Raw genomic sequence first — 27,163 nt, forward strand, 5'->3', positions numbered from 1 at the left:
TAGCATCCAATTCAGAAATTGTGATAGTAATGATCAAATGTTTGAATTTCTTCTTTTATTCTTTTATTTTCTTAGTATGTTTCCATTAAATTGGAAGTACTCTGTTATATAAAAGTTAGTAATATATTCTGCATAAAGTTTTAATAGCAATACTACCATATCACAGTTTTGGAGGAAAGTTGCAATATTCCAAAAGAGTTTTCATATATTTTTAATGGGTATTGCAATCTTTCATCCTCTAGTCTCCACCAGGAAGAAGAGAAATAAACCTTACAGTGTGGCTGGATTTTTCCACTTCTATCATTTCAGTTTGGAAGAAAGTAGTGGTGATGTCTCTCAGTTCATATGCAACATTCATTAACATATATTCCCCATTCATACTAGTAAGGTTTTCATTTTAAAGTCTGATTGAGACACCCTTGGCTTGGTTCAGAACCAAAGTGGCCATGAAGTGCTGTTTTAAGAAATGCAGTAGTTAAAGTTTTATTATTAAAACAAAATACTTGAAAATACCGATTAAAGCTGTTGATATTAATCTCTGCATATATTTACATTTTCGGGAGGAAAAAAGTTGAGCAAATGTCATTCTTATGTATTTGTTTGGCAAACAAATATGGAATTAAGGCAAGAGGGTATTTTTGTTTGTTTGCTTTTTTCCTCCCTGCTTTTGGGGTTTTGTACTTCTTTCCCCACTGACTTCCATGAGTGTCCTGGTTTGCCTCAGCAATCTTTTGGTGTTTTTCTGGTTCACTGAAAATGCTACAGAGTTTATCATTTTGACACTGAGAATCCTGAGTTGCACAGTAGACTAAGCCTTAATTTTCTCTTAATATCATGATAGCAGTTTTAAATGTAAAAAGATGAAAGATACTATGTAAAGTATTTCCAGAGTGATCTCCATTGCCCCATGAAGTGCTTAATCCCTTAACTCATGGAGCTAATTGAAAGCTAAGTATATCTCACAAAAATACAGTGTTTTGTTGTTGTTGTTTTTGTTTTAATGTTTTTCATGTCCCACTAGTTTGCTTCAACAGGACAAAATAAGCCATTTTCTAACTGGCCTCCCTAAAGTCTCACTTAAGAATGTGTGCAAATTGTGTTGTGCTCACTTCTTTCATTTGCTGTTCACAGTATAACTTTAGTGTATATAAATGAGTAATCATTTGCCACTTGTCTGTGCTATAGTGTGTTTGGAGACTGACAAAGCTGCTGCTTCATTTAATGAGGGCACTTGAGCTTCTGTCCCTGAAGCAAGAGGGCTTCAAAAAGCAGCTTTGTAGAAGAGCCATAAAGAGCTCAAAGCTGACCCTTCAAACCAGGAGTAGGAACTGTTTAAACCATCTGACAATTAACTCCAGGTGCTTCCAGTCTGGAGAGTTTCTTCCCTCTGCTGGCTGAATGGCTTCAGCTCCTCTCACCCCTGACTTCGAACTGTTCATTCAGATTAACCTCCCCACCCCTCCACCAATGTCTCTTAATGCTGCAACTTTTACCTTATTCCGTATTCTTCCCAATCACAGCACTGCAAAGTTCAGAAATAATAGTTTTGGCTATATTCTTTCTTCCTACTTCTAGCCTGCTTAAAACGTGACTATTTTCGTAGCACAGTTTATGTACAGTGTTTAGCAACACTTCAGCTAACTCTCAGTCTTAGTGTAGTTATTAGCATATAAACATGGACTTGGTATAGAAATTACTCATGATATTGAAAATCTAAGCAACAGGTTAATCTTTAATCTTTCTGGAGTGTTCTCTCTTTACACCTCATTCTATTTTCCTACGTCTCCTTCTTTTCCGACAGAAAGACCTACCTCTCATTTTATACTGTAACAGAGTACTGCTATATATAGTTAAATACAGTGGTACTCCTGCTCTTTGAAAGGGCTGGAGATTTTACTTGATGATTTGGATCAGATCAGCTTATGGTAGGTGGAATTTTGTTACACTCTGCCCCTTTTCGAGTTGTCAAAAGTCTGGACTCTGCATTGCAGTGAATAGGGGAGGAGGAGGGGAGGCTGGGGATGGGCTGGGGATGGTGATCCAGGCCAGTAAAGATTTGAACTGCCTTTGCGTATATTCAGGCCTGTCCATTGCATTATGTCAGCATAGAGAAATTGGGTTCATAGGTCAGATGCTTCAGCTGAATGCCTGAAGTTGAATGCATCTAAGTGGTAAAATTTTGCAAGTCCCCTTTCTAGTTACTGCTCATCATTACACTTCTCTTTCTGCAGTTTTTGTGGTACCTGCACTAGGCAAAGAAAGATGCCCCATATGTAATCAACAGTTATGCATATAACAATTGTCTGCTAACTATTTTAAAAAGGCAAAACAGTATTGAATATTTTTTTTAATAAAAAATAAAAAGCACACTGCTTTTCAATCTGTCAGGTTAATGGCAATAATCTGATACTGTCTCTACCATGCCTTCCTCCTTACACCTCACTTTTTTGAGCTTTTTTTCTATATTTCAAACTATCCTTATATGACTGAGATTGAAAACAAGTTAAAAAGTTCTTAAGTAGAGGTACTGGCAGATGATATAATCTTGGGAAACCAGAATAAAAAAAACATCAGCTTGCTTTCAACCCTGGTGACAAATGCCAGTATTACTTTTCTTCCTTAATTCCCTTGAAGAAATCCAAGCTGATATTGCTGAAACATGGTGTTTTTTCTCCTTAATAGTGAAAACTAAGGATGAAATGCAGAGAATTCCAGGTTAAAGGGCTCAGCTGTTCAGTTATAAGCAATGAAAATATGATTTCAAAGGGAAATGGGTAAACAGTGTTAATTACATTTCATCATTAGAAATCATGACCAAATCAGAGACTTGATGCTATCTTGCTTTTGTTGTTGTTGTATTGTTTTTTTTCTATATAGTCCTCCAACACAATGTACTTTTTGTTTTAAAACTCTGGGAAATATCTATGACGCTTGTGGTTGGGTTTCAAAGAAAACCACAAACATATATATCTGAAATGTGCCTGAAATCATGAGTTGAAGTATGCTGAGTGGGCTTGTAGAACTAGCGATTGGGTGGAAGCAGTAGAAAATAGACTGTTTTAAGACTTTGTTTTGAATGGAATATACCACTGCTTCTTAAAAAAAAAAAAAAAAAAAAAGTGAATAATGCACTGTTCCCATTTGCAAAAGAAAGTAACTTAGATGGACTTTGCAGGCCTACCAAAAAGGTAGGGAACCTGTAATAGGCAAGTGTGTAGAGTACACTGGTTTTGAGAGTATGAAGCAGATGCACATAACATTGATGGATGGGGGAAAAGCTTCTCCAGGTGAAAAGGATTCAATACACTGAGACAAAATATGAGGAAATGAGAAAAATCAAGTAAATGGGGAAAAATTATCTCTGCAGTGTCCTGTGCTAAATCAAAATAAATCTAATAAATTGTAGTGGAGAAAAAGACCTAAATTTTTTTCCTAAAGAACATATATGTATTTTTTGTACATAAGGAAAAATTACTGTGTATACCTTAAAACAGAAGAAACAGATAAACCTTCTGCTCCAGAAAAATTGAAAGGAGACTATTGATATTCAAATCTGAATCTAAGGTGCTTCTTGCTATTAACAGTGTTTCACGTTCACCTTTTATGATGAAAATACATGTACATCTTTTATGGACCATACCCAGGCGCCTGAGAAGCACACCAGCTAGAGTGGCCTGTGCTTGCAGATGTTTTGCTTTTTGTCTTACAGTGATAATTGTCACTTTATAAGAATAGTTGTTCTTCTGAAGTGGATTAGAAGTAGTAGTTACAAATTCCCTTTTTTTGCCTCCCATTTCTTTTGTATTTTACAACTGCCTGTTTGTTGGATCAGAGAGACAATTAAGTAATTTCAGATTAATTGGTCTTATAACTGAAATTGCATTCCTAGGATTCTGAAATTGCAGGAACTATTCATGCAAAAAATGCCTTTGTGTTAATTCTAAATAGCGCTATAAATATGACAACTTATCTGTTTTATGACTGCAGCATTTAAATAACTCATCTCTCTTCAACATGATTAATTATTTTAAATATCTATGATGAGATTGATTGTGAAATGTGAGTAAAACATTTTTCTTCTAATGTTTCCCAATGCATAATATAGAATTTGATTGAGATGTTGCTATCCAGCTGCCTTTTTTGTGTGTGTGTGTTGAGGAAAATATACTCACTTTGTACGCTTATTTAATTAACAGTAGACATCGGTAATTGATCTACTGAAGGTTTATACTGTAACACAGACAAAAAAGATTAGTAGTTGAGTTTTTTTTTTGTTTGTTTGTTTTGTTTTGTTTTGTTTTTCTTTTAAGCCAAATGTTGCAACCAAATTCCAATGTTCCTTACCATAGAACTTAAACTGGTAATTTCATGCATCTTTGTCTTTCTGTTGATATTTCTCAAGACCCAGATTGTGATAGTATGACATAATGGATGTCACTTTGTTTTGCAGTGTAAGACTATAATTTTTTTTCTGACATATTGGAGCTTGGAAAACGGAGGAAAGTTTTCATGTAAATAAATGTCACTTGCTTTTCCCCCCAAGTCCCATCTTTTTCCAGAATTTTTTTGTAGCATCTGTATTTTTATTTTGAAAAGCCTAGAAGGCATGAGTAATTCCATAGATATCATTGCTTTGCTGTAGATTGACATGTATATGGAAACGTTAGTTCATAAAGTATTAACTTATTGGGTGTGGCTTTCTTACAACGTCTTCTAGTTCATTTGTCTGTTGTTCGTGAGATTGGTTCAAATTTAAACTAAATTCTTTATTCAATGGTTTATAGTTGGAAAATTTCCAGGCATTTCTTTGGGGTAGAATCATCCATTTTATTAAAAACAAACTAGATGACAGTTTCCAAGCTTGGGAAAAATAATTTAATTTCCTTTAAAGTTTCAAGCTATTTCTTAGGATTTAGGATCTGGTGACTTTGAGTGTTTTCAGCTTCCTTTAATTTTACTTTTTGTTCCATTTTGTTTGTAGGTGGTCTCCCCTTTCCACTTTCCTGATTGCACAGTGGGACTTCTCCCACTCTGCTGCTGATGTCCCAGATGGATTCCTTGGGGGAGGAGCAGCCTCAGCAGTTCTGAGGGTGAGTAAAGGGCATTGGGAAAGAGGCTGGGACAGTAGTGCCTCTCCTCCTCTTCTGTTCTTCTCAGGAAGCACATGAATTCCCTTCAAGCTCCAACAGTATGGTGTGCAACAACGTTTGTATTTCAGCCCAGTTTACAGGTGCAGTAGTGGTCCTTTGACATACGTTTTCATCTGGAAAAAAACTGAATTAGCCCCCCCAGTTATGTGGCTATCAGACCTTTCTGCATCTCCTGGTTAATCCATTAACTGCTTTCTTGTCCTTGCACTGAGAAAGAAGCTACCATTCTCATGTGTCTTTCAGTCTCTGTGGTTCCATCCTTCCATCTTGGTCATAGACCTAAAAGACTGTAGTAGATTGTAGCTTGAATGTATTCTTGTACTTACTTTGTTTCCTCTTTTTTTGGAGAATCTGTCTCAGATGACATTCAGCTTTGTTAGTAGAAACTGGTGGAAAGCTACAGCAGGACTGCTACTTAAGAGTGGGAGAGGGAAGAACAAACAAAACCTTATTTTTTTTTTCTTAAAAAAAAATAAATAAGATCTTTTACAGTATGTAGGACTCCCATAACTTGAACGTTTTTGGAGGTGAAGTTAGGCAAAAGAAAATCACAGGTTGGAAACACTACATTTAGTTCTAACCTTTTTAAGCCCAGTTTCTGTGTGATTCTTATCTTCTTTCTGAAGAAATTCAACATGGTAATTAATCATTGGTCATCAAGCTTTTCTTGTTGGTTGAAACTTTTCAAATAAACAATTTTTCTCTTTCCTAAAATGGTGATATTGAATCTCACTGTTACAACAGGTGTTATTTGGCTTGTTAATAACACCATTTAGGATTTACATAACACCATCTTTAAAATAGATCAATGCAGTTCAAAATCTGTGTAGTAGTGGCTAGTACTAAATGAGAGTCTGAGAGAGTCATACACTCATGATTTAGCAACAGTAATCTTGTTACTGTTAAAACCATCAGTGAGTCCTTAAGTTTGTGGAGACGGCATGCCCATGTGTCTAGCACCAGTGGTAATTTGTGGAGACTGAAAAGATGACTAAATGAAAGTCTGCAGAAAGTGGTGGTAAAAGGACCATTACTGTTCCAATAGAACAAGTGAAGGTTTCTGAAGTAAACATATTTTGAGGTGGAGAATGCTTCCAGGGTTTCTGCATGTTATAAGAATTTTGTTTTACTTTATACAAAGATTTAGTCTCCTAGTATTCGTAGGAGTACTTTACTTATTAAAATCTGCACTTCTGCATGATCAGATATTACTCAGTTGTTGGGAACATGTTAATATTGCACGTTACAGATAAGTCTGTGGTTGGTTTAACTAGAGTTATGAATTCTTTCTCAGGGCAATGCAGGTAAAGTTATGTTAAATTCAGATTAAAAACAAATGTTATTGTTTACAAATATTAGCTTTATGGTAATTTGGAGTTTTTCTTACATCAAGTTTTAATTCCTTTGAAAAGTTTTGAAATTTATTCCTCAATTTGTTGAAGCTTCTCGTGCCTGATGTTTCTTCCTCACTATCTCTATCCTGACCTTCTGTTACATTACATCTTATTATAATTTACTTTAGCTTTGTACTTAGTTTTGACATGAAAAATCCTTCAAGAGAAATGTGTTGAACAAGCGCTGTTTAGACTGCTGTATCATCCATTGTTAAATATATAGCTGTCATGTTAATATTTTAGAAAATACAGTAGGTTTAAAAAAATGGTTTCTCATAACATCTAAAGTCGTAAATCATAACAGATACTGGAGATATCAGTAAAGGATATCTTAAGATATAAGAGATGCTTGTGTCTTTCTTTTTAATGTTTTGTTTTTTAATAATTTCTGCAGATAGCAGTAGCATTGTTTTGGTTTAACAGTAACTGATGTTATTTTCTGAGTGGTGACGCTCTCCCTCTGATTAATATTTTAACATTTGTGTGCTTGTTGTATGTGTCTTGAGCAAGAAATTAAATGTTATCTGTATTCAAGTGATTTTTTGTCATCCTTTTCATCAGTTGTTTTGTTGATGTTTACAACTTGTTCCTCTCTGTACTTGGTCTATTATTAAGGCAGAGACCTTTTGTTAATTTGACAATAGATACCAGCTGAAAGTAGATGCATTTAGATGTAGCATCTAAGTCTGTTTTGTAGATCTTAAGCATTGCATGATACCTACCAAATCAGTTAAAGGAAACCTTGATAATAATAATGTAATTCAGCTACATTACTATTGATTCTGGGTAGCTGAATTAAACATTAGATGGACGCAAGATTTGAAGGGAAAAATGCCTGTCTGCTATAACTGACACGATCAATGCACAAATACCACATCCACATAATTTAGCTATTTCATGTCCAGGAAAGAAGCCCTCTCCACCTTAAGTGTATAATGTGAAGATTTTTTGGAATGGCACTACATAGTTTTGTCCCTTTACTCTGCAGTAAAATCTTTGCAGCATGAAGCTAAATATTACACATTTCTCACAAATATATCTTGAAAATGTTTTTCACTGTCACTTTCACTCACAGTCTGGAGACTGAACATGTTGTTTGAGTTACCTTTTATGCAGAAGTTTTTGAGCGCAGTGGGATGCTTGCAGCCTATGTGTGACAAGTGGGATGAGATGCATAAATTTGCGTGGCAGTCTGTCGTGTGTGCTTCACCTGCTGTGACAGCAGCCAGTCCTGTTGCAGGGAATGATAGCAGACAGGTAGCCAAAGCCCTCTTGGCTTGTTGAGATGCCGCTGAGGACCAGGATGTTGACTATGTCAAGCTTGAGATTGTTGGGGTGCATAAGAGAGCAACTGGTCGTGCCAGGTTGCTGTCCCCATTGTACTGTCCCCTGCTGTGGTCTGTCCCTGTTCTCTGTCCAAGATCTGCACTGGAGTGTTCACTCTTTTCTGTGTACATCTTATAGCATTAAGCAAGGATTTTTGTTTGGACTGCACCAGTGAATAAACCTGTTTACACAGCATGATATCCTTCTTGACTTTATCCCTTTCCCCACCATGTTAGCCTTCTCCCAAGCTAAGTTGTTGCATTTCTGATAGTAAATTTTGTTGGTAGCACCAATTTTGTGGTTGATTCTAACTGCGTGCAGAGTTTTAACAGTCTCTTCAATTACTCAATAAAATAGTGTCCTGGGCTCTTTACTGTTCCAGTAACTTTTGCATGTTTTGTAACAGCACCATACAAAATAGCAAAACTTGGTTTGGATTATTTTCCTCCTGTACGTCCTTCTATGGACAAAAGCAGAGGAGTCCATCGTATGCTTTGTCCCCGTGAGTAATGCTTAATACACACAGTGCACCTTTAGCAGGAGTGCCAAAAGGTGGTGGGTCTGGGAGCTGGGCTGGCCTCAGCCCCTTTGCCATTTTATTGTGCTCAAGGTTAGCTGCTGCCAACCTGTTCCTCAGCACCGGGTGCTCTGGTGGTTTTATCAACTCATTGCCTGGTTTTCGTCGTCGTCAGGGATGATATCTGGTGCTTCAGTGAACTTAGCCGTCTCCTTAAAATGACAATGCTTTTACTACTCTATCTTGATTTCATGTAACTTCCATGATGCCATTGACCCTGTTAGGAGATAAAGCACCATTAGCAAGGAGAGTGGATGTGGTAATTGCAAACATTGCTTGCTCTGCAGTATTTCTTGTTTGAAGATCTGAATTGTCCTTAGTCTTTGCCGTTTTGTAGTTGTGTCATTCCTCATTGTGTATCAAAGCTAACTAACTCTTCATAAATTCATTTTACATCTGAGTAACTTGTCTGTCTTCAGACAAAAATAGAACTTCCACCTGTCCTTGTTTATTTACTTCTTTCTTGCTTCAGTGATACCCCTTGAAAGACTCTCCCTTGACAGAGGTGTTCTTGTCTACCTCTTTACATACAATGCAATAACAAACACCTTTTCCTTTGAGCACAATAATGCTTTCTAGATGAGTCTGCATGTGTGCTTCTTTCTCATTCACATTTGTGGTGATACAGAGTTAGAATGACATTGAAGGCCTGGACAGCTTTGATTACTCTACAAATATATACATCACGGTGATTTCTTTATTTATTTTTTGAAGGTAAAGGTCTCTTAGCTCTTTCTTTACATTGTTTCCAGATTGTTTTATGCTTGTGATTTAGTACCGACAATAGTAAACAGTACTAAGATTCTCCAGCAACTTTTATAAATATTTTCAGTAGTAGAAGATACACAAATAATATAGTAGCAAATGAAGTGATTGTTTTAGTGAGTGGATTTTCCAGGGTGACACAATGTTAAAATAATAATAATAAACTAAACTATGCATATACACCTGTCAGACTAAAATTTCACCATCTGATGTAGCACTGGTTCATAACCCTGATGTACCAGCTGCTTCCTGAAAGCCTTTGTATTTTATAATGGGAAGTTCAGGGACATAATAGGCTGCAGAATGCAGGATTTGTTTGTGTTTGAGAGGGCAGGGGAAAGTTCTTTCAGAATAAGCAGTGTAGTGTTTTGTTTTGGTCTCTTAGTTTATTTATATTTAAAATCTTCTTCCTACTATGTAAATTCTTAAAGAAAACAAATAGTGCTTTATTTCTGCATTGTTTCAAGAGTACAACTGTGTGTGTCATCTCAACTGTTACGCATAATTATCATGGTCAGAAATACGTGGAACAAAACTATGCTTTCTGATGAGAAAAAATGCACTTTGTTATAACAGATTTCTTCCAAAGTTTGTCTACCAGTTTTAAAATGTAGCAATTAAATCTTTCCCTTTAATCAGTGATACTTTAACTCTGTTGTAATGTTAAGAAAGACTCCTTTAAGTGGAATGACTGCTGTGTAGTGACTATGAAGGGACTAAATAAACTTGTTTTGAGCTATTGATATTTTCCAGTTGTCTGAACCTCCTGTTTGTGTAAATGGTGTGACAGTTTTGCTCATTAACATTTGTATGAAAATAAAGTTTAACTATTTCTTTACTTTCTCCCAGATTGAATTATAGAGTAGGGTGCCAAGCATTCTTTGCATGTCTTTTATTACAGCTTGAAATACTAAATATTTTTCCAACTGATTATCTTTGAAAATTTATATTTCTACTTAGAGGATTCTTGCTAGAATGCGACTACCTGTATGTACCCATGTCATAGGCACTCTGTGGGCTAGCTTATGCTGTTGGAGAGGTAAACTCCTTATAATTAACCTGCCTTTACTTTTTCTCAAGAGTGCTCTGTACGTTTCTTGACAGGTGAGATATCTGAGGTGTACAGTAGCCTAAAACCTTAGTTTTATTTATAATAGTTATGGCTTTGTGCTCTTCACTAAGGAGTTAATCAGGATTTTGAATCCTGTCCTTTTCTATTCTGTGAAAATTTCTTTGTATGAAACCTGAGTTAATGTTCATCATAATTTAGCTGATGTTGTGCAATAAAAGATTTCATTTCTAATTCACATTTTCAACCAGCAAAGTTTAAACTTGACATTCATTATTTAAAATTTGATTTAGTCTATTAACAGCATGCTTTTCTACTGTATTTTTTTTCTATTTTACCCTGTAGGTAGAAGTAAGATATGTCTTCATTTCAAAATAGGTATGCATGTGTTGTTTTGTTTTTTATTTATTTATTTTTAAGTTGAATGTGAAGCTTAGAAACCAAAAACATGTCCTAAACCATACCTCTTCCTACTAAAGTTAGAGGGAAGTGATTTCATCCAGTCTCATCCTGCATCAAATTCTCCCTGTTGTCTCCTTCTGCTCTTTATAAATATACTTGGAGTTTCTTTGATTTAGTAATTAATAGATACAATGACAGTTTCCTTAATGTTTACACTGAAAAATGACCTACCAGTTTTAGTGTTCCAGCTGTAGTATTCCAGCATTTCAGGTCTATCAAACCATTCTTTCTCTTACTTTGTGGCACCCAAAGTCTTCTCTCTTTTCATTTAATCTATGTATTTATGTGCATTCCTTTCAATGTCCACTTGGCCACATCCATTTTTCAATTTCTAAAGCACCCATGTTTGCCTTTAAAGAGTACTTACAGGTAGCATTTAATGGTTAATGGATAGCAAAAAATTTGAATATTTTCAATTTTTAAATGGAAAAATTGCCTGTGAAATTCTGCGGTGAGTCTTAGATGCAAATCTCCAGGGTAAGTTTGAGAGACAAAGTCCTTCAGGAAGATCTTTGCCACTTGAGAGAATCACCATGTCATACTTTTTTCCTCATGCAGATTTTTTGCACTCCTTCTGGGGCATATGAAAAAAAAAAAAAGTCAAAACCCTGCTAGATATCAGACTGTCAAGTTCATTACACTGAGGCATGGCATGTATATATAGTCTTTCAAAATATAATTTGACAGAAGTTTTTCTTAATTACATTTCTCTTTTGAGGAGATAAGATGTGCAGTGTAAACTTGCTCTGTTTCTTTTCAAGTTTCTTGCTGAAGCATTACAGCAATTATAAAGTACTTACTACAAGGATAATATATTGGAGTATATTTGTCTCAGGAAAAAAAAGTGACTAGTTGTGTGAGTACTATGGATAGTTTTAATAGTGTGATACTGATGGAGTTAAGAGAATAGAGACAGTTAAAGCTACTTGAAGTTGGGTGTATTAGGCCATTAAAGCACTGCTACATTCTGTTTGAGGTACAGGCATTCTGAGTGGAACAAATATGCACATACACTGGGTATTTTATTCCCTTAAATTCAGTCAGATCTGTTTTATATCATGTTTCAGGTGCATATTTGCTATTGCTAACTCTCTGTTCTAGCACTGTCTCTAAAAATTAGATAATCATAAAACACAGAATCATAGAACGGCTTGGGTTGGAAGGAACCTTAAAGGTCACCTAGTTTGAACACCCCTGCCATGGGCAGGGACACCTCCCACCAGACCAGGCTGCCCAAAGCCCCATCCACCCTGGCCTTGAGCACCTCCAGGGGTGGGGCAGCCTCTCTGGGCAACCTGTGCCAGTGCCTCACCACCCTCTGAGTGAAGAATTTCCCCCTATCCTCTAATCTAAATCTCCCCTCTTTTAGTTTAAAGCCCTTCCTTCTTTAGTTTAAAGCAATTTCCCCCATTATCACAGGGTATTGGCTGTCTCTCTGGTTTCTGCTTCTTTCAAGTATGCTTTCAGCTAACAGTGCGTTCTGGGCTTTGTGCCTTTAAATGTAGGCAAGTTTATCACTTAAAATCATTTTAAGATGGCCAATCCAGTGTGTTTATTTTATATACATTGTGATGCACATGTTAAAAACTTCCTGCAGTATTTTCACTGAAACATTCTGCCACCAGTATGCAGTAAATCGGATTTAACTTTGACGTTCATGATTTTCATACTTGGAGATAATTGATAGAGAATCGGTATTCATTATAATCATACTCTTTTTCTTATCAACTGCCTTTTTTTCTTTCATAAGACATTAACTGTCGAAGGAGACACTGTTTGTAGTTGGACGGGCTATAAAACCTTGAAAAAATATTCGCAAAGTTTCAGCAGAGATTTAAGAAAAATCTTTTCCAATTACAGATTTAAGAAAAAGGCTCACATTTTAGTTTTCAGAGGATTCAATGTGCTTTGGATATGTGAAAGCTAAGGAGGATTTCATGCAGTTTTGTAGCTCCACATTGCTGTCAGGTATAAGGATTGAAAGCAAGGGCAGACTTCTGTGCTCTCATTGCTCCACTTATGCCCATACAACATGCTGAAAGAGCTTGTTTGAACAGAATAAAACAGGAATGGGATCTGAAGGGAAAAACAAATATGGAAAAGGGAGATGATGAGGAACATAAATGTGATCGAAGATAAAGGAAACAGTGGCAAGAAGCCCAAGGAAGAATGGGAATAAGGGTGATAAGGGGTTTGCATTTGTAGAGGACGTGGGAAGAGGAAGATTCTGGAAGGTTTGGGTGTTTGCACCTTCCCTCTATGAAATCCAAGCTTGGAATAGTTAACAAATTTCACTTATTTGTTAACAAATACCCAATAAGCTGGTCTTGGTTCACTACAATGTTTGTCCAGATGGAAATTTCTAAGTTGCTCTAGCTTGCAAAATATCACTGTTAGAAGATATTTGTAGCATTGTAAATCTGTGGTTAATCTAATAAATACCATTAAATATTTCAATTCAAAGTGAATCAGATTTGGTTTTTATGCTTAAAATAAATGCAGCTTTTTAAAAGACGTGTCATCTCAACAATCTTTGAATTACATGTGGTACAAGTAAAGTTACATTAAGGCAAGACATGTAAATAAACATATATATGTATATATTAAAAGGTTTTCCTACTTCTATCATAGATTTAAATGTTTCTGTATTTACTCCTATACTAGTCAGCTGTAGTGAGGTTTGGAAATGTATAAGCTGACATCCAGAATGTGGTATGGATAGAGCTGGTATGACAACATTAGCAAAAACATTCCTCTAATAGGGAAACATGGTATTTAAATAAATTCTAATCCTTTTTTTTAATATCTCAGAATAATGAGGGAAGGTTAATCTATTAAAACCATGTACTTCAGGGTGGATAAAGCTGTACCCCACATAAACATTCAGCAGAATGATGTGCCTTGTAAACTGAGCTCTGATATTAACTGCAGTCCATTTATGAAGGTTCATCAAAACAAAGCTTTGCCAAGTTTGTCTGCTGAACATTTCAGGTTAAGGTGAGGTAGTTATCTAGACTCTTATGGGCTTTCAGCGTCTGCCATTGACTTTCTGATTTATTTCCTTCACGCGTGCTTTAAAACCTGTCTTTCTTAGTTTACGACTGCACCGTATGCATGTTGGGTTTTACATTTTGCTTCTTCATTTTGCTTTGACTTTTTGCTCTGGAATCTAAAATACTACAGAAATCCTTTTGGTACTACTGCTCATGAAGTTGGATCACTCTAGTAAATTTGAGACTGCAAAGAACCTGCTACAGTTGCAATCTTTCCATTCCATATAGGTGTTGGAAGGTGATGTTTCAGTATTGGTTAATATGCAAAGTATTTATTTCTAATGGACAGGATACTATTGTCCTGTCAATATCTCCTCAGTAAATTTTCCTGTAAAGTGCAATAAATACATATTTTATCTTTTAAGAAATATTGCAAGTGATTCTGATTTCAAAAAGCTGGGGAGAGGAGATTCCAGTGTTCTTGCTCTTCAGGAGGAAGAAAGTCTGGTGCATTACACACTTGGTTGTGCTCAGTCTGCATCTGAATCTTATTTACATCTATGCACACACAAACAGTATTTGATATCTTTAAAAGAAACAGCTTTGATGCATTATAAAGTTATGAAGCAGAACTTCTATTCTGCACCACTGGCACAAAATGTCACTTGTTTTATTTAATTGTAATATGATAATGTTCCTGAAGCACAGAACTGATATATCTATAACATTAGAGCTACCTGAGTGTAGCAGCTATTTCCTACTTACTCTTGGCTACTGTGCAACATATATTGTTCTCTTTTTCATCAAATCATTATTACGTTGCTATATTGTATAACAATCAACTGTATTCACTCTTAGAGAACCAGTATGCAAAGTTGATATATATGTCTGGTATTACAGGGCAAACAGGTAGCTTGAGCATGAATGCCAGTGTGTTAGTTCTATTTCAGTGACCATCACAACCAAGTCTTTTTGAAGGCAAGTGTGTTGTAGCAGAAGTGAAAATATTTTCATACTGGAAGTCTTACTTATATTGAGTTGTTGAGGGGTTGGGGGTGGCATGCTATAGGCTTGTTATGTATATTTTCAAGCCCAATGTAGGTATAAATAAATATGTATCTGTTTAATTATTCTGTGTGGTCATTTTTGTTTGATGTGTAAACAACATGTGTGGTGAAGTTGTCATTCAGTGTAAAAAGAAGTTTCTGATTATTTAACCCGGGTTGTTCGTATAGGTGGGTGTGTTTACATGGAAGAATGTAACCTGTTGTTTCAAGGCTTGGTATGTTAGGATGTGCCTTCTGCTTGACCTGTATAAACAAGGTTATGGTGGTCTTGGACATGTCTGGACAAGAGCATGCATCTGAAGAGGGTCTGCACTGGCTGAAGGAAGATGGAGGAGAGGATAATGCTTAGACAATGCCAAATTCTTATGTCTATTTTTTTTTGGCTCAGAAGCAGATAAGGTTCAAATAAATTTAAATTAAATATTTTGTGACAGATTTGTATTGGAGTTGGGGTAAGAGTTGCTTGTGTTTCTCTTCAGCTGTTATGCAATGCAGATACTCCCCCCTACAGCTGCTCTCCACCCCATGCACAAATACTGGAAATAGAAACACCGAGATGAGAGGGATGGTCATTGAAGCTCACTCTAATGCTTCTGGTAGTATCCTCCCAGGTCAAATTATGTCAGCAAATAATTCAAGAGTATATGTCCACTTAAGAAGGAAGCTTTTTTGCACATTAGTGTCCATATGGTACTCTTTTAGCTAACAAATGTCAAATTAAGCTAAATTTAGAGTTAATATTTAGATCAAGAGCGGAACAGGGTGGTATCTGATCTGACTGTATGAAGACTATATTGCACACTGAGCAGGCTTGATGATGAAGTGCTAAGCAGAATTCTTTTCTGCATACCTCAAGCAAGCTGAAATTCCTAATAAAAAATAATAAATTATTCTATATGAATAGAGTATTAAATGCAGTACAGTTCTCTGAAAATTTTCTCTTGTTTAATCAGAATATGTCTACTACAAGTAAGGTTGAACTTAGGCCATGATTAGGAGGAAGTAAATTCCCTACTGAAGTAGTATTTTGTTGACAGAAGACAAAATTAATTTTTTTCAATGCATAAACTAGTGCTACTTCTGAATGTTTGAACAGCTTTGAGAGATGTAAGATGGAAAGAAGGCTAAAAAAAAAAATTCTAGATTTAAAAAAAAAAAAAATGTTTTAAAACTTGCCTTATCACAGCTGTCAGTCTTAAACATATAGTTCAATAAATAAATAAATAAAAGGTCAAGTTTTTGAAGTTTCTATTTGCTTGCTGGATTGCAGATGTTAATGATGGAACACAAAAACCTACCTTAGATATTCTTAACAACGGAAAGGCCACACTGGGGGCAAGATGTTGCTGGCTGTAGACATTTCTAGTCTCATGACGACTTGAGGAAAAAATCTTACCTGTCACAGACAGGAATAATGACTTAAGGCTGACCCAGACTGATAGTGCAGCAAGTGGATCATTAGTCAGCAGTGTGCCCTTGCGGTGAAGAAGGCCAACTGCACGCTGGGTTGTACCAGCAGGAGCGCAGCCTGCAGGGCCAGGACAGGAGATGTTCATACCCTCCAGCTCTCAAGAAACATCTCAAGAACAGTGCCCAGTTTGGGGTTCCCTAATACAAGAAGGATGGTTGAGCAGGAGGCTGGGGCATGTGGTGTACAGGTAGAGAGGTTAAGGAAAGGAAGCTGGAGAAGAGACTTTGCTGTCTTCAGCTGCCTAATAAGTTACAGAGAAGGTGGAACTAGGTGCTTCTCTGAGGTGTGCAGAGGAAGGATGAGAAGCATCAGATAGCAGCAGCTGCAACAAGGAAAGCTCCAGTTAGATGTGGGTGGGTGGTCAGACCAGTGGATAAGGTTTCTCAGTGAGGGTGGGACTGCTGTCCTGGGGGCTGTCCAAGATTCCTTCGTGAGCTAACCTACCATCAGCTCTGCTCTGAGCAAGGGATGGGACCAGGTGACCTCCAGAGGTCCCTTTGGACTGGAATTACTACTCTGCAACTGGAAAACTTGGAAAGGATTTTTTCCCAGCTTTGGGACTACATATATATCCTCGTGAAAGGTAGCAGAGGGATTCAAACTTACCTTGCGTATTCTAAAATAGCTCACCTAAGGATAAATGCACAGAAATTCTACATAGCAACACTTATAGTTCTTGAGAGCAATTGTAGACTGCTTATTATTAGCTTGGGCTTGCCTTGTGCAGAATCTGTTCTAAGCCTTACTGATCCCCCACAGAATAGGTGGAAGGTCACTGTGAAGGGCAATAATCTGTTTATTTTCTGCCGGGGGGATGGCAGGGGAGCACTTCAATTCTGTATTCTGTGCTTCTTATGTTGGTTGTCCCAGAGCTGAACACAGGGCTCCAGGTGGGGTCTCATGAGAGCAGAGCTGAGGGGGGAGAATCACCTCCCTTGAGCTGTTAGCCATGCTTCTTTTGATACAGCCCAGGATGCGGTTGGCTTTCTGGGCTGCAAGCACATGCTGTTGTCCCCTTCTGAGCTTCTCATCAACCAACACCCCCAGGTCCTCAGGGCTGCTGTTAATAATGGCCTGGCCTTTCTTTGTTCTTGGGATTGCTCCAGCCCAAGTACAGGGCCTTGCACTTGGCCTTGTTGAACTTCCTGATGTTCACCCTGTCCAGGTCCCTCTGGATGGCATCCCTTTCCTCCAGCATGTCAACACAGCTTGGTGTCATTGGCAAAATTACTGAGCGTGCTCTAAGTCCCACTGGAATCAAAGTGAATTCCATTTGCTTCCTTTAAAGTATTCACCTATGACATTGATGAGGGAGGGTTATGCATGTATAAGAAAGGTAGAGTAAAATAACTAACTTTTCCTATTAAATTATGATTATTACATTACATTGGTAAGATTCTGGAGGTGTGCTTCACAGGTGACAGAGTTGAAATATTTGCATCCTATTTTGGTGTTATTGAAATATCAGCATTACTTAATCATCTATCTTACCTGGTTATATTGCAGAGATCTCTGATAAATCTTGTAAGTCTTGATCCAGCCTTCCATGAAAGCAAATATTTATTCTGTGTTGCGAAAACACATTCAATGCATAGACTGGGAGAAAGATGAGAAAATAAATGTTTGATCATCAGCAGTAATGCTTAAATGGTATGTTATGTCATTTATTCTTTTTCTTGAATTTATTCTTTTTTTCAAGAAAAAAATATTTATTTATTTATTCTTATTTTTTTCTTGAAAAAGAATAAATGAAATGAATAATAATAAATGAAACAAATAAATTAATACTAATAAATGAAATAGAGAATAAATGAAATCATGTTCCTTGAAAATGTGTTTTAAATTGTGCTTACAAAAAATCTTGTTTAAAACTCAGCTAATTAATACCACCTTCATTAAAAATTAACACCTACAATTGTTTCAATTAAAGATCTGTTCATGAATGTTCAAACTGTTCAATTAGTATTGGCCAGGAGGAATTGAAATAGATGAGCCACTTGCAGCATTAGAATTTTTTTAATGATAAATCATTTTAGGAAGTGCTGTTTTGGGGGGAGGTGAGGGGTGAGAGGGGAGAAGTAATTTGGTTGCTGTTTTATTTTGTGTTTTTGTTTTACCACCACTCTTACAAAATGTCTGCTAGCTTCTAGGTACTTGTTCCATTCTTTCTGGTGTTTAAAAGGCATAATGTATCATTGAGTAATGCAAAATACACAGTGGCAAGCATTTCAGTAAAAATTAGACTGATGTCTAGTTTGAGAAAAGAAATTATAACAAACAGGATGAAGCTCAGATGGGAAGTTCAGCACTAATCCAAAACTTTGCAATGGCTTTTCTGCTATTGCTCCCATTATATCATGGATTTGAAATGTTGCTGACTTTCTCAATTATTTTTGGTGATGTGTAGCATTTTGAGTTCAAGTTTGTTATTTCCTCACATCAATTTTTTTTCTTTGGAAAAATTTGAATGGGAACTATTAAATCAGTATCACCAGGTAGGAACAATTTAATGCAGAAAGATTTTTTGTTCTTCCTATTTTACTTCAGTGTCTGTTGGTTTATTGAAAAGCAATGAAGACTGCTGTTTAGTGAGGTGTACAGCGGAGGTATCCACATCTTTGACATGTGAGATACCTCATCATGTAACGATACTAGATTTTGTTATCTTTGGTGTCTCTTTCCAGACAAACAGGGAAAAACAATGAAAATAGTGTTGTTTAAACTAGTATAACTCTGCTCTGGGATGCATGCGTCAAAGTCTGATATTCTAGCAAGAGATGCTTGGTAGCAGTTGCCTCATTAGATGTCAGCAGGCTTCCCTTTTTAGTACTGCTCAGGTTTTGCTGACTTCTGCGTTACCAGTTCTTAGCTTGGCCTGTAGAAAGGAATATTTTCTTAACCTTTTGGGTTTCTTAAAAAAATGTATTGCCTCAAGTTATACAAGTAGTCCAGTGTCTAGTCTGTATCAGTTATTACATCTTTTGAGATATAATTTCCTAGTATTCGCAAGTAACTTCAAATATTTTTCTTCCCCATTTTTTGTTAGTCTTGTTTGGGTGATAGAATGATTTTGATCACAGCTATCAACTACAACTCTGGCCTTCCTTCTTGCATTACCTCCCAGCGTGTGTTTACCAGGTAGAATCACTACCATGACATAAGAGTTGGCAGAAGCAGTCTCTTCCTCAGGGTTCTCTGCAGTTATCATTCAAAACTGCATTTGTCATTTCCTTCTTGTAGAGGTTTTCCAGGTTTCTGTGAGGAGTCTGTCAATTATTCAGATACATAATGGGTTGCTTTCCTCTGTTTTGGAGATGCTAGCATTACTTTAATGGATCAGGGTCTCATACTGACTAGTTTTTGAATAGTTCTTTAATTCAGCAGAAAATCCTACTTTCCCAGCTTGGTGTCTCACAAGGTGCATTCTGGTATGACTTGTCTCTGATCACTTAATATTATGCTCTGCAAACTTCTGCGTAGGAGTAATGTACACTGATTTTGCCCAGCTCCTGAAACATGCACTACACAAAGTTTGGTCTAAAAAATGACTTTGGGTGTGACAGTCCCAAACCTGTGCAGGAAATACAGTCATGGGAACCTTACAAGAAATAATACTAACTTGATTCATTGCATTTACGAAGTATACCCATATCTGCAGTTTCCTAACAATAACCATCATCACTATGCATCAAGTTTCACAAAGGTGTGTAATGTGCATTTTAGTTCTTGTAAACACTGCATTCAAAGGCTCAAACTACCCTAGGAAACTGTGTTAACTGAAAACTTCTGCAGCTGAATTTCTCAGTTTTTCTTTTTCTAGTTGCATAGTAGAAGTCGTTATGCACAATGCCACAAATAAGCTTTTCTTTGATGTTTAAGAGCAAATAACATTTAGTATGTATATATATTGTATGTATGTATATTTCGTACAGATCCAAGTGTGTTACTGTTTTATGCTATTAAAGATGTATAGTAAGTAAGGCAAACGTTTAGAAAAGATGTGAAGTAGATAGTTTTGGGGATTTGCTTTAACAAGGACATGAACAATAAATCAATACCCTAAAAGGAAAGGACAATGAAGAGGAAAAACATAGGGAAAGCACAGGAAAAAGAAGCAAAATGAAATAATAATTTAATAATTTGTGGTACTCTTGTAGCTTGGTATTCCTACTCAAAAAAAAAAAAAAAAAAAAAACTATTTGCCACCGCACCTGTAGTCTTCTAGATGATTCCCCTTTAAGTTCTTGGAAGAGAGCTTTCTAGCTCTCAGCGGTATAGTTAAATGAGATCAGAAATTGAATCTAATTAAAGAACATTGCAGTCAACAATATCCTAAAACCGAGAGAATATTTTTATATATTTGGAGTAGTATTGTTGATCTTTTTTCAGACTCGCTGTCTTTTGTTCATAATAAAAGGTGATGGCATTCATCCAGCTTGAAATACAGGGGTCCAAGTTTAATGACTACTGCAGTCAGCAAAATTCTTGTGCTGGTGCTAACAGAAGCTCAGTGCTGCGTAAGCTCTAACTTTCCGCTTTTTTGTAGTTTTGTCATTTAATTCCCTCTGTGATGTCGCTACTTTGAGGCAAAATAAGGGAAGCTGCAACAGGCTGGAGATATCTGGTAGCATTTAATACAGGGTAGACACAAAGCTGTATTTCATTCATACTGTCTGTTTTGAGCACTTGGTTTAGGTACTTGAACAGCCCTTTGCAGGCACATGTTTATGGACTATGTGTGGAATAAAAACTGTGGCTATTACATGCATTTCAGTTTGTTTTAAAAATAATCTTCTTACATTGGGTTTTGTAGGGTAGTATTGCAGAATGGAGAAACTTGTTTGGACTTCCCATGCTATGATTCTTTGTGGACTTGATTCTGTTTGAGGGCTGGATACAAATATATACACATGTGCATGTGACTTTTTAAAACCTAAATATGTATATATTTCTGGTTTGGATGCTACTGCATTTTGGAAGCAGAGTAATATGATTCTCAAATTTGCAGTTACCTGTTTATTTTTCCAATTGATTCTCAAAAACTTTCGTGCAGCAGTAGGACAGATGTATTCTCAACCTTAAACTGTGTAGGTCCTAGGCTATAAATAAAATTGTGTGCTGTGTGCTTCTTTATCTCTCTCTCTCTCTCTCTTTTTTTTTTTTTAATAAAGAAGGGTTTTTGTTGTTTTTTTTTTTTGCATTTGTGTGATTGGTAGGTATGAAAAAATAAGCCCATAAAACCTAGTGTTTAAAACAGGTATTGCAGGCAGTAGTTTAGAAATTAACAAAATTAGCTGTGTAACATTTAAGCACTTAACATTATTTTTTCTAGTTCATGTGGTCCTTTTATTCAAGAAAGTTTATATACATAGAATATTTTATTTCAAATATTCCATATTTTTTACATTGAATATAAAAAATTGCCTCCCAAAAACCAGTGTTTTAACATCTCTTACAACTGAATCTTCTAATACACTGCTTAATTGTTCTTACATCTGAAGTCTCAGATGCGTTAGTTTATTAGAAGATTTCATCTTTAGAGACAAATGTTTTGTGTGGAATATCTACCATCTCTGTATTCTGTGAAATATTCTTAACTACAGTTTTGTTAAGTGTCATTTCTCTGCAAAAGTAAATCTATATCTCTTTAGAAAGGAAACCACAATAATAACAAAAACCCCACAGATGTGCTTTTCCTGGTGGACTGAGCTGTTCAGAAAATTCTTTCATGTTGCCAATCTTTTTTTTTTTTTTTATGTAATTGGAATCAAACTACAAATATTGGAGATTTTTTTTCACTGCAAGGCACCAAGGATTTTTGCATAAGAATTCACTGTGACAGTATAGATTTTACCCTAAATTGTAATTGCTCCTTCTGCTTTGCTGTCACATTTCTAAAGGTATATAGAGCAGGTTTTCTGTAGTCCTAATACAGAGAAATTTTGTTTGGTAAATTGTTGGAAGTTTGGTAATTTATGAATTGCAAAGTAATAGTTATTGTAGTTAGTATTTTAATTCATTCTAGGAGACAAACATTTCAAAAATGCTCATAAAAAAAAAAAAGTAAAATATAAGAATTCAGAAAGATCTCTGGTAGTATAGAGCATTGTATAGAATAGAAATGCATTTACATTCTATAACTTAGAAGGCTATTTAGAAGAATTTAAAAGCCAACTCAGAGAAGTTAAGAGAAGACATGAAGCATAGAAACTGGGGAACAAAAATGTCTTGAAATACTTGGGCATTGGCCTTCACCATTGAAAGTAGGCAGCTTCTGTTTGCCTAAAATAAGAATGCTATGCCTCTTTTCTTACTTTCTGATATTACAGTATCTTAGAATATTAAAGAGGAGAAAAGAATGAAATGCTGCACAGAGTTCATTTTTCCAGTGTTATGTATCTTGAGTGTTTTTGTAAAGGAATTTCAGAAATATGTGGTTAAGCTGGTTATAAGCGTACAGAGGTTCTTTGAACATAATAGCTAGGAAAGCTAGTTTGCATAGTGGAGTTTCCTTGTGAAAAGTATTGTAAGGCATTTAAGTCCTTATTTTGAGGTGGGAGGTTGGTTTTTTGTTTGTTTATTTTTGGTTAGTAGCAGAGAACAGAGAATGTGAAGAAACCACATATCCTAAATTTATTGAGTTTGATTAGCTTCAAAAAAAAAAAAAAAAAAAAAAGAGAGAGAGAGAAAGGAAAGAAAGAAAGAAAAAGATAGCAGTTGATTCAATTTCAGTAGTACCAGAAAGTTGTGTTCCTCTCATATCAGAACTTTCTTTTCTAAGTTAATCTTTACACCTCAGTTGTTTTTTGTTTTGTTTTGTTTTAAATCTAGTTCTAGAGAGCCTAATTCTTGCTGTTATGAGTATCATCTTGGTTGCTAACTTCTTATGCATGTGAATTCTCATTTATTGATAAGTTCAGTTATTTGTTTCAATTGTAGATAACATTTATCACAAGTGTAAGTGTTTTCTGGGTCATTCTTATGCTTACATTTTCTGACTTTGGTTAGGAAGCAAACTTGATGATTTGAGAATAGTGCCTTGGGTGTGGGCAATTACAAGTGTGGGTACAACACATAATTCTATTCTCTTTGTGTTCAGAAGTACCTCCAGTGGTTGTTGCCCTTTGTGGGGTATAAGTTGCCTGCTCAAATTTAAATCCCTTTCTTCTTGTCACATCAAGTTGCATGTAGTAGTACTTCTCCTTCGGTGAATACTTGTGATTATTTTTCCAGATGTCACCTAGCTTATATATATATTTTTTTTTATTTTTAAGCTATACTAAGCAGAGTTGTTCCAAATAGTTGTGCTTTGTCATCAATTTGGTACCCATACAGAACTGTTTTGCAGCTGCTTTTATCATTGTAATAAAGACTACTTACTGCTTTATTAATTACCTTTAGGTAAACTTACTCATAGTGTACATTTTTGTAAGTCATTGAAGTGAATGTGGTTTATACTGGTTGAAAATTTATTATATTCTTTTTGGGCTAACTTCCAAAGTGTTCTGGCATTCTTTAAAGTCTTGGCTCTGTAGTTGAGACCACCTCATTACTGTTTACATATTCTTTCTGTGTTTTGAAATTTCCATTGATTTGCAACTAAATACGTTGACCAGTAGTAGTAGTATCATTCATCCAGCATAAATTGTTCTCTTATATAAAGAAATAATGTACAATGTTATTTCATTTCTGATGGTGCTGATTTTTTATTTTTTAAACAGCAGAGGTAACCCAACAGCTCAGTGTCTACTGAGTACCTCGACAAATCTGTAACCACATCATTGCGCTTCATTTCTATAAATCTGACTACAGGTATCTATCCACTCATCTCCATCTGAAATCAGAATGATTTTCAATACTGAAGTTCAAAGGCGCTTTGACTTGATTAATAGCAGTGCAATTGCTGGTAGCATGGATCATATCCCTCAAATCGCATGCTTCCCTGTCTGGTGTAGAGCAGGCTGGACTCATTTCCTTCTCTTTATGTATTGCTAGTTACAGTTGAGTCAAATAGCTAATGTTACCCTCAACAGATTTTGATTCACACTTTCGAGTGTCAAGTTGTTACTGTATATAATTTAAAATGTTAACATGCATTCATTGAAAGAGGTTTTAAATGAAATGGACTAACAGCAGAAATAGTTCTTGGGTCCTGTGTGGGTCTTGGTCTAACACAGAAGTGCTTTGAACTGGGAGGTATGAACCCAAGTGTGAGTTATGCCACAAACAAGATTGGTTTCACTGAATTTACAGTTGGGTTTAGATGAAAGGACGTCTGATGTCTGATAAATCTGCACTGATTCTGGTAAAGCCCTTTCCTTGGTAGACAACACCTTGAGTTACAGCTTGACTGCCATTCTGGTGGCTTTTGTTTGTTTGTTTGTTTGTTTTGTTTTTTGAGTTACAAACTTTTATATAATATGATATTATAAAACATAATATATATATGAAAAAATATATAATATATGTTGTATGCTTATATATTTATGTATACATTATATATATTATATATATATATACACTATCTATATATATTCAGTATTGAAACAGAGGAAAATAAAATGAGGAAGTGGAATATAACATCCTTATAGCTTTGCTGTTCAAATGGGATTATTGCCTTACTGGATTGGTTCTGTCTGTCTTGAGAGGTATAAGCCATGTTTATGGTTATTTGGTCCTTGAAATCAAACATCTTTGAAAAATCCATAGAGGATGGCATGTTGCAAAGATGTACATTGACAAGTGTATATTTAGTAAAATTTGTGTCTCTGTATTTTTTAGCACATGTTTAATGCTGGTTGTTGCTGTTAAATCACGAGATGAGGGTATAATATGGGTCAGACAGATTGTTCAATCATGTGGTATGTAAAATCCAGGGTGTCAGAATGCTCGAAAGCGAATAAAACTCATTTACAAAACAGAATGGATTTTAAATAAAGTTCAGTATTAGGTAAAAGGTCAGGCACTTGTTCTTTTTTTTATTTGTAGCAGTTCATCCGTATACAGGACTGTGCATATTGTATGTGTAAGGTAATCTCATTTTTTAATCTACTATAACTGTCCTTTTGATTCTCGAAAATCCTTTGGGGTATTTTGCATTCCGATATCGATCCCTGTCTGTCTGACTGCTTTAGCTGGGTAATCATTTTTCTTGTTTATCTCTAATCCTTTTAATATTTCCTTCCTGCCACTGTGTAACAGTACAGTATGCCTATTGTTTGTGATGCGTTTCAATGGTGGCTGTAAGGCTATGCTGTAAAATTGGCTGTATTTTAGCCTAGATTTCACAAAACCAGTTTACAACTAAACAAAAAAGCAAAGCTGCACAGCATGCATCTTCAAAGCACGTATGCTGATCTTATTGCATCACTTTGCTTACTCATACAAGGTGTTCATTTTAATGAACCACGTTCATTAAACTTCCCTGAAAGATGAAACTATTAGATATGAAGTTAACTATTCCAAAACTCTTATTCTATGTGCATCCTAGGGATGAACAGAAAAAGTAAGTTTTAATCTCTCTATGTGTATAATCATCTGTATGCATGTGTGCACATATTAAAAACTTATTTTTTAGAGAACAGCTGCACAGTTGAAGTATCTCTGTGGAAGCATTAGGACCCAAGTCTCCTACAGTTCTCTTTTAACCTTCTCCTTCTATGAAAACACCCTGCCCTTGTTTCTATGGTGACTGAGGAAAGGCATCTGTGGTCACATGAATTTTTGACAATATGATAAAAATCACTCCCTGAAAAGGTTTCCAGAAAAGCACAGATCCGTTTCACTTCACCTGAAGAATAAGGAGAGCAGCCTCCTGCCCCTGCGGTGGCTTTTCTTCTCCATTTCTCCCACATGACGTAGTACCGTAAGATCCTTTCACTGTGCTGACCAATGCTTTCACTGCTCTGCTTTTCCCATTAACTCAACTTGGCATATACTTTCTCTGCGTGTCAAAGCAGAGCATGCAAATATAATGAAGGAAAAGAATTTGATACAGAGGTGAAAGCTATGTGTTTAATTCTCCTTCAGGAACCATTTTGGTTTCCACACTTTGGTGTTGGCCAAGATGTGTTTGGGAGCCGGGGGTGTATGTACTATGTGTCTTGTGAGGATTGTTACAACTGCTGTACTTTACAAAACAAACAAAATTCCTGAGATCTATACTTCCTGTATTCAGTGGCAGTATTAATAAAAATACTGCCAACTAGTGGCCAGTTTGAATGCCCAGTATTGTATAAACCTTTCAGGAAGGGAAAGAAGTTGCCTTCTGTCTAAGAAAGTGCTGACTGTGAAATAAAGACTCCAGTAAGTTGCCATTGTACATTCACTTCCCCACAGCAACTTCATAAGTTCATGGAAAACATATTAAAATATATTGGTGCTTTTGATATAGAGAAACTGAGAAATTTGGGTGTTTGCTTCCAGCTTTAGAGCTCTTGTTTTATGACTGACTCTTTCTAGTATTAATTAAAATAATAATAATAATAATAATAATAATAATAATCTTGACTTCTTTTCATTCTGTTCTTTGAAGGTTGCTCCCCTTCCCCTTCATGCACTTTACAACAGATATACTGTGGCTGCAATAAAAGGGCAGCCTGAATGTTACTGTGCTTTGATTTGGGAAGTGTTACAATTTTCCTGTGGTTTTTGAAATGAAAATCAGATGAAAATGAAAAATGTTTTTTGAGAAATTCTTTTTTTTTTTTTTTTATGTATGGTCCCTCTTAATTTTCATTTTAAAAGCACACAGCATGTTGTAGCTTAGGTGGTTTGGTTTCTCTTGTTATTTTGTTATTTCTTAGGTTGTCCTCTGTGCTATACTTAGTAATGGCAGGATCTTTTTGCAGGGTAATCCAAAGTAACAGGAATTAAGCCTGAACCTTCAG

At 35.9% G+C, this 27,163-nt stretch overlaps 1 protein-coding gene and 1 long non-coding RNA gene across 4 annotated transcripts in view; one reads left to right on the plus strand and one right to left on the minus strand.

Annotated features, from left to right (window-relative positions):
* CRIM1 (cysteine rich transmembrane BMP regulator 1) overlaps window positions 1–27,163 on the plus strand; it is a 180,295-nt gene that overhangs the window by 52,415 nt on the left and 100,717 nt on the right. The gene's annotated exons all lie outside the window — the stretch shown is intronic.
* LOC137853722 (uncharacterized) lies at window positions 4,283–6,419 on the minus strand. Its single transcript, XR_011094681.1, has 2 exons — window positions 5,477–6,419; window positions 4,283–5,263 (listed from the first exon to the last, which is right to left on the minus strand). It is a non-coding gene; the product is annotated as an uncharacterized lncRNA (long non-coding RNA).

This window comes from Anas acuta, chromosome 3 (genome assembly GCF_963932015.1).
Source record: "Anas acuta chromosome 3, bAnaAcu1.1, whole genome shotgun sequence".
Taxonomy (NCBI): domain Eukaryota; kingdom Metazoa; phylum Chordata; class Aves; order Anseriformes; family Anatidae; genus Anas; species Anas acuta.